Raw genomic sequence first — 9424 nt, 5'->3', positions numbered from 1 at the left:
TTATTCCTCTTTCCTTCCTTCCTCATGTAGGTCTAACCTACATGAATAATAGCTTGACGTGACAGGTGCTGCTGTAACAGTAGATTTTCCCAGGGCTGTGTTCTGACCTTTAACATCTGATAGAGTCTTTTTGTTCTTGCTGGTTTTCTAAGCACTTATAAAACAGCTGTCATTATCAGCTGAAATGAAATTCAGATAGATGAAGATTTCCTTCATCCAACACAATGAAGTTTCACACAGGGACTGAACAGAACCCACTGGTGTGTTTCAGAGGTTGAGAAGAGCCCAGGAGTAATGTAGCGCTAGGTTAGCAATTTAAGGTCACTGAGACTGCTTAGCTGTGACCACAGCCAACCCCTGCTACTGAGAGTGTTTCTTTGTACACTGCTGCAGAGGCAATTGTTTATACAAATAAACTTTGTCACACTTTTGCGAGGAAATTGCCAGCGTATCAGAAGATGAGGGTTTTCAACTGGAGCTCATTCTGTTTCAAGCCAACTGCTGTTTCTGTGCTGCTCAGTGAGCACAACCCATTCAATTTCAATTTTGTTACAAACAAACAAACAAATATAACTAATAACATATGCTTTAGAAAGACTCTTTTTTCCTAGAGGGAGATGTTTTCCAAAACCCTTTGCAATGGAGAGCTAAGAGCAAAAACTGCTCTAAAGACTCCTGTGTGACCCTGGGGAGTGCCGCGCTGCTTACAGCGCTGTCCTTTCCTTGGGGCAATAGGTGTTCTGAGCCACTCGGTGCACCATCAGCTCTCACCTACCCAGCTCCAACCTGGGTTTTTATACAATGGCAGGAACGTAACAATCATTTCCTTGGAATGGCTTGATAGTCCACTATGTCCTATTACCCTATCTCTGCACTAAATCTCTTAGAGGAAACAACCAACCCTGCAGAAGCAACGACTGGGAGGTATAAGGTCAAACTAAACAAGGACTGTCTTTTGGACAAGTTTCTTGAGTTAATATTAAATAGAGATGTTTATGAATGTAATAAATAAAATGAGATCACAAAATGGAGAATACTACAGACATAGGGTGGCTGATTTGCAACCAAATATTAGCCCTGTAGGAAAAAATACTGAATATTCTAGTTAATACTACCTATATGACCTAAGTGCCCTTTTTAAATCAGTGTCAAGAAAGCAAGACTCTAGTGACTTCAATGGGACAAATGTCTGGCCTTAAATTTTCTACATATAGAGAAATTAGCTAGAAATTGAGCTAAACCAGAGCTTCAACCCCAGACCCCAAAATCTGGAGGCAGTTTGGGTTGGAATACAAGTTTTGCAGCTGGTCTTTGATCTGAAAGGAGCAAGCCCAAACCTAGCATAAGATCTTCTGTGAATACTGAAGAAAATTGTGTTTGGGTACAGGTTCAGACTTTACAATGTGGAGCCTGTTTCCTAATGGTGCAGGTGAAGGCCAGAAATGGCTGCCTGCTGCAGAAGGAGGCAGAAAGCACCCTGCATGCTCTGAACAGCACAGCAGGGGTGAGCCCACAAAGAGGTGTCTACGGTCAGCTGCTTTGCAAAAGCTGAAAGTGGTGTGCACTCTTTGTAGAAAAATAGCAGGAGGTTATTCTTTGGGTGCTGCAAAACAACCTCTAATTCCTGTCAAGGGCTGCAAATGCTGCCTTTGCAAAATGTGTATTAGCCTTTGAAACAAAATTCACACTGGTTCCCACTTATCACATACTGGCTTGCACACTCTGTCAACACCTGCAGTTCTCACTTGTCACCACTTCTTTCACACCTGGAAGCTCACGCTGCTAGTCTGTGATTGGTACTCACCCACAAGTAGTAAGTGGTGATGTTAGCAAGCCTTGGATGGATCCCTTTTGATACTATAGATGTCTTGTTAAGTGTCATCAACATGAACACCGGAGAGGGATGTTTGCACCTGAAAGGCTGTGTAGAAGAAAACATATTAGAGTTATGGAGTACATATATAATTTATGGTGTTTTACACCTGTGAAGTGAATTCTGCCTTATAAATCCTAATAGATATATCCTATTCACGCTGTGGGGCAGTAGTTATTACTTGCATGTTGCACAGAAAAAACGTGTCCACCGAGTTATGAGTTATCCCCACTTTGTCCATTCATGTCCCATACACAAAAGTTAACTACAGAAATAAGAATAAATGTACTTCCTTGTTTAAAAACCCACTCAGTGCTGTAAGCAAAGCAATTAATGCTTTTAGGTCATAATGTTCACTCATGAGAAAAGAAATTTACCCATGCTTCCCAGGCGCCTCTTACTTCATGCATTCCAACTGAGAATCTTTGAGCACCTCATGGGAAGCACTGTATCTCTTCATGTATAAGAATTATTTTGTTTCCTCTGATTCTTAGAAAACTTTTATGGCTCCCTGAAGAGAGGAAGAAGCTGTGGTCATGAATAGTGCAACTGTGATAATTTGCACCTTGAGTGGTTTATTCCAAAAAAAAAAAAAAAAAAAAAAAAAAAAAAAAAAAAAAAACAAACACCACCACAACTTTTTACAAAAATTAGCAGTGAAAAAAATTACTCAGGTTCCTCTAGTGATTACCTCCAATGGAAGGTTAAATTATATTTATGTTTGCTTCACTAGCTGTTTCAGGGAGGTCTACATTTCCATGTAGAAGAGGCAAAATGGTACTTCACTCCCTTTATCACCTCCACGACCTGCCTGCCTTCTGGTTGTCAGCAAAACCCCTTCAAAGATGTGGCTTCCTTTTCCTTGACATGGGTGTACAATTAGCAGAAAACAGGAAGACAATAGAGCTTGGCTCTATGCTCCAAGCATCATGCAATACAACTGCAGCTGGCACCATTTGCTATGGCACATGGAAGGAATTGTGACTTTCAGGGGATGTTCTGTAGGACTGGAGACTTTTGGAGGCTGTGTTCTAAATGATAGGGCTGGCAGCCATGTCTGGCTTAGTGTGGGCAAGGGAAGGAACTATACTTGAACTGTCTGTGTAAATTTGTCCATTGACAGACTCCTATTGTTCTCACCAACACCCAAGAGGATGAACAAGATCAAAACTAATCAATAAGCAACAGCTAGATATCCGAGTTCTTAAAGAGTCCAAGACAGCTCTAACTCCACATTTTTACAGGTAGAAATTCAGAGATGAAAACTGCCTTGTCAATCATTATCGACTGCATGACTGTGACACCAGCAAACTTTCATCACACCATTGAAGTGCTAAAAATCCTGTTTGCCTTTTAAATTCTCTTACCCACTGCAGTTAAGTAAGGAAATAAATTAAACAGTGATCTAGTAGGTGTTTCAGATTGCATTTTTTCCTTGAATCTTTATTGGGTTTAACTTTTAAACTTTACAGGAAACACCATGTAAAATCTTTCACAAGATCCATGGAGTGTGACCCACACAGGATAAACAAAGGCTTGTAGCCCAGTATTTCTTTGAAGGGCACAACAACCCAAAGCAACTATGTCAAACCATGCCAGCCCTGGGGGCTGCTGCCTAGCAAGTCGTGCAGTGTGTTGGCTGAGCAGGCCAGTGGCAGCTGTCAGGAGCTCAGAGGAAATAGAAATCCCTGCAGGGAAACAGTGAAAGTGGACACAGGAACTGGAAGGAGCAGGTGAGAGAATGCATTGGTGGCAGAGGAGAAGGCAGAACAGAGAGATGCTCTGAGACTGAAGAATCCTGCTACAGCTCTGCGTTATGGTAAAAGTCTGCTGGTGTTTTAGCTTCCCATTTAGTTACACAGAAGATAGGTCTTCACTGCAGTCAGCACAGGCTCTGGTAACATGAATCTGGGTGTGTATTGGCCTACTCTACCTTTGTCCCCACTGTATCTTTCAGGAGTGACTGTCAAGCAAGTCTGGGAGTGGATCACAGCTCGGCACTCACTGTGCAAATGATCGGGTCCTTGGAAAAGGTGGAAGAGCTCACAGACAGGTAAACTGCAGGACAGCACCAGCAGACAGTCAGCACTCTCATGGGTCTGTTCGTGTTATTGCTGCAAATTAGACACCTTTTACAGTGAAAATAGGAACTGTGCTCCCCAACATGCCGCTAAGATCCATAAGCAGGTCAGACAGGAGTGGGAACAGGTTGTGTTCAGGAGGCCAAGCTCATTCTGCTACACCAGCCCCAGTTCAGCTGCCAGCACTGCACACACATATACAATTGCACTGCTAGTAAAGGTAGGACCTCATGCCAGGGTGTTTTTACAAGGCTTTACATATCAGCTTCTCAGCACATCTGAAAATGCCTAGAAATTCTTGAGGGTGGTAATGAAATGGAGACCAGCCTGCGCTGGGACTCTTTATTGTGGTTAAGAGGGCAAATAAGTGAGCTGTGAAGCATGTTATGCCACTCTCATTTCCCGGTGCCCTTTATTCGGGGCTTTGACTAAAAAACACTATATGAGGCCCAGAGGTGTTACCACTGTGGTAGTTGCTAATTGTGAAACTAATAGTCATGATTTTTTTTGGATTAAATATTAATGTGCACACACAAGCAAAGACACTTTTGAACAAGCAGTTTGTAAGTCTAACATTACCATAGTTTGACATAGTAGTAATAGCAAAGATGTAAAAAAACCTCCGATTTTTAAATAGTAGTCTGTAGTTGGCACCCAAAAGAAATGTCAATGGGGATGGATTATAACACCCAGAAAAAATTCACTGAAAGAAACAAAGGAAAGATTTAATAGAGAATAGGAGAAATAGGAGAAGGGGATCCAAAGAATGGAGGCAAAAAAAAAAAAAAAAAGGCAACAAAATGAAGAAAAGAAAGACATGCCAATTCAGAACAGCATGCCCTTTAAAGGAAAAACATTGAAATCATACAAGAGTAATGTCATGCAGACAGCTGTAAATAATTTTTCATTTGTAATGTAAATTATTGAAGTTGATTTTTCAATCTTATTTATGAATCATGCTAAAAAATCATCAAAGAAAGGTAGAGATGAAAACCGGGCTAGTATTTATGGCAAGCAAATGCATGCATCAAATAGCAAGGACTATAAAAGCCCTTCAGAAAATTCAGTCTGACTTCAACAGGGTATTCTCACTCCCTAAGGAACATCACTTGTCTGCACAACATCCCACTCTGCTGCCTGGCTGTCTTGTTTTACTCACCATAAAGTCTACAAATTCCTTAATTTCTGTTCTTTTTGTTTAATATAAGATTGTCAGACGTCCCTCAGGACAGGAAGGCTCCAGCTGCTTCATGATTAAGGGATCAAACTATGGTAGCACTGGGCAAGATGTCTCCTTATCTATACTTCAAAGCATGTGAAGAGATACCAAATATTCACTCACACTCTTGTCCTTCATTGTTGTCAATTGCACCTCCATTTGTAGTAGGCAGGAGAATTACCCAACTACTTTCTCCAAAGACAGAAATATTCTTACAGACAGGGCAAAGTTGAGCAAGAAATGTTGTACATGTTTTTGTGGAAGGGAAAACTGACTTTGAACCAGAAGTTTGCATTTGTTCCCTCACTGAAGTCAATATCTGGGCATAGAACTTGGGAAATTGACACTCCAGAATTTCCAAACTGACAGAAAATAGAGTGTTATTTCTCCACAGACAGTGGAGTCAATCATGAATCTTTTATTAACTTCAAAGCATTTAATTCTCAGTTAAGGACTATCTATAACACTTTAATATTGAAAAAGGTAACAAAATGGGTGCAAGTCATATTAAAGCTTTCTCTTAAAGCCCCTATGTTGTTCTAGCAATGCAGGGAATGTTGAGTATCACTGAAGCTGCAGTTTAACAATCTTTGCCTCATCCTTGCAGAGGTCTTTAATGCCCCAATGTTTGTTCCAGCTTACCAGACAGAGTAGGTATCTTTCACATCTGAGAGTCTGAGGCGATCACGGTGTAATTTTCACTGGATTACAGTCACAGTGTTAGACTACTACAGCCAGGAATTGAAACCGCTGATGGTAACCTGGCCACTCTGGCCTGAGATGTGACTGGAAATGCTTGTCCGACATTCAAGGCTGGTAGGATTGCATGGAGAGCATCTTCCAGCTGGGGAGATCTCACACCAGTTGGAAGATGTGGGCGACTCTGTGTGTGCAGCCTGAAAATGGGACTTGGAGGATAGTTTGATGAAGACCTTAGTCACAGAAGAAGAAAATAGCAAAAGTGAATTTTATTAACAAAGTTATTTTCAAGCCACAGTTAGCTCATTTGTAAATGGGTCAGCTCTGTTGGAACAATATCCAGCTCCCAAGGCATTCTGGATCCTCCTGAACTGCTTGCTTTTGACCTCTAAAGCACAGTAGCCACCTCCTGTGACCGCAGACCATAAAGTTGCCTCGCAGATAAAAATTATGGAACCGTGCATTTCCTTCCTGAGAGGAACAGCTGTGCTATCGCAAATAAATTTGTTTAAAGATCGCGGTCAAATGAGCCAGTTTAACATCGTCAGTGTGCTGCATTCCTGAACGGCACAGACATGATCTTCTGTTTGGTGGGGTGGGAGGATGCTTTCCTCAGTTCTGGGGCTTTGTGGTTGAAGTATTGAGATTCTTTCAGATTAGATTTAGGGATATATTTTATGATAAATTCACAACTCCCTTTTGTTCCTGTGGGAAAAAAATGAAACAGAAGGGCCTCTGTGTTATACTACTGAAGTTCATTGATAGTTTCAGATATTTTCTGAGGCTTGGCATCCAATGTTCAAATTCTTTCTAATGAAAAGTCTATAAAAACAAAGTTTCATGATAGTAAATATTTCAAATTATGTGGTAAGGATGACAGGTTCCATGGGTAACCATATTTTTGAGCAACTTAAATTATACACAGAGTACATTTGTAATAATTTGTATCCACATCTTTTAAAAATGCCACATCATCTAGATTAGTTTTACAAGTTCTTCTTACATTTAAAAGAATCCACACAAAAATGCAACACACTTATGGCAGTGTGCAAGCTTCTCTCTAGCTCAGATATTCATTGTAGAAGCTGAAGAAAACAGTATAAAGTCTCCAAACGTCCTTTGCTTTTGGAAAAAGAGGATGGAACATTTAATTTTAAAGGTTGCATGGTGATACTGATGGTGTTTTCTGCCAGAAGCACTGCAGAAAGATATCTCTTCTGACACTAATGTAGTTTTGCTTTCGCTGTTGCAGGGTATTTACACATTCACAATAAATACAGAGCAAGCCAATTCAGTGAAGCTTAGAAATGGTTGATTTGCATTATAGCTAAAAGTCGGAGATCATGTGAACAGAAGTGCCCTGAGAATCTAGTGCTAATTCGAATAATATTTCAGAATCTTATTTTGATAAGTGTCATTCAGGAGATTTGTGCAGAAAATTTACTAAGATAAATCTTGAAGATAACATTATTCTTGTTGCCTCTGATGTATGCAGGAGTTGATAACAAGCTGATTTCCTTTTTCTGACGGATGATTACACACAACAGATGTTTTAATTTGATTATATCTATGAGATAAGCATAATGCTGTGTTAAGTCCAAACACATTTTATAAGTTTTTCAAAACATTTTACAATGAGTGTAACCTTTTGTAAGTGTCCTTGCTTGAGGCTGCGTGTGTTCTCATAATGTTGCAAATTATCAATAACAAGTTGAAACCAGTGATTATACAAAAGAATAAAACTGTATTTAACAGCAGCTGTAATTCTGTGCTCTATGATAACCTAAATTAAGAGAGAAATATGAGTCAAATGGTGATACAGGGTGCAACAGTTTCACACTGCTTGGAAGAGGACAATGTGTTCTTCAGCCAATGATACACAAGACAGGCAGAGCCTTTTATCAAGGATGCTGAAAGGCTAATACTCCATGCCAAGCACCCTCAATTTGAAAATTAGCAGGCAAAAGTCAGTTTTGTGAACAGAGTGCTGCAGTGAACAGAGGTTTCGAGTTTCAAATAATACTTAAGAAATTTCACTTTGATTTGAACTGAAATGCCAGAATTTCTCTGAAAAATAAACCTCTTGCCTAACTGTAGTGAAATCAAAGTGTCATATGTTCTTCCATGTTCTTTTTTTTTTTTTTTTTTTTTTTAATAGATAACATGGTGAGTACAAAAAAAATTTCAAAATTAATAGTCTGCTTCAAAACAAAACCCAATCTGTCTCACAACAAAAACATCAAAATAGGACATGTCAGTTTTTCTAGCAGATTTCCTATTTTTATTTTGAAAGTAGTTATGACAAAACTTGTCCAGAGTTATCAGTGTTTTTATTTGGGTCAAGCTCCTTATTCCAGTTACTACATTAAGCTACTTATTCCAGTTACTACATTAATAGTTTCAGTAAGGCAATGTCAGCATACTACGTACCTGGTTGCCTTGTGTCATTCCAAACAAAAATCACAGGCATTAACTCCAATGAAGGCCAGTGGATAAAGCATCTTGTAGCTTACTTTATGTGATGTATACATTCAAAAGAGCATTTCATGTAGGATTCATGTCATCTAACATCGAATACCTGACATGCAGTTGTCTGGGCTAATTATGCTCCCTACCATCAGCTCATTGTGTTCAAGTTTTTAAATTACCTAGACTCCTTTCCCTTCTTGGATGACCAAGGGAATTTAGGTGACCTAATAGCCTGCTGCCACCATAATGACAGTTCTGTTCATCCATCCTTGTCCTCCATCCTTTGGTTCTTGAACCTGATCTGGGACTGCCCCATCACAGTCAAACAAATAGGACTGCTCCATTAGATGGTGAGAAATGTGGTAGGTTTTTCTCAGCCATCTCCTGGAACTTCAGTCCAAGGCTAACTTTTAGGCAGCTAAAGGAAGTCGAGCTGTCTCACTTCTGTGTTCCGTACACCACATATATCAGCTCTACACGGGCATGAATGTTATGTTGTGTTAGTGCAACTGTATAGGCCTTACTTAATTCTGCATCTGGGAACTATATTGTTCTGGGATTCTTAAATAAAGCAACACTGAATTTAGTAAACTAATCAAAATAACTGCTTTATTGTGCTCATCAACAGTTTGTGGCTGTGAGCAGAATGGTTTTGAATTGAGTGTATGTTAAGTACTGTGAAACAAGAGTTTTAGTAACAATGCATGTTTTGTAGAAGCTTGAAAGTGTTTTTTTCTATGAGGATAATGCTGTAGTTCACAGAGGAATTTGACAGAAATATGATACTGAAAGCTAGAAAATAGTTGGAATAACAAAGGGAGATCATTTATACTTGGTAGTTTTATGGACTGTTTTAAAAGCTGTACTTAAAACCTGCAGCAAGGAGCAGTTAGCATGTTTTCACTAGGAGGCCCTGAGATACGAGAGCTACTAAATTTTTTGTGTTCTGGGTATGTACTTCAAAGGCTCAGAAGGAAAACACAATATTCAGTGCTTTGATATTGTGCCTTTCTAAGTGAAGAACTGAAAGTAGCTGTCTTCCCTTACCCTGTCAGGTTGGAGATTATTATTTACTTTCATCTC

The sequence above is a fragment of the Hirundo rustica genome, chromosome 1, assembly GCF_015227805.2.
Source record: "Hirundo rustica isolate bHirRus1 chromosome 1, bHirRus1.pri.v3, whole genome shotgun sequence".
Classification (NCBI taxonomy): Eukaryota; Metazoa; Chordata; class Aves; order Passeriformes; family Hirundinidae; genus Hirundo; species Hirundo rustica.
Note: the sequence above shows the minus strand (reverse complement) of the source record.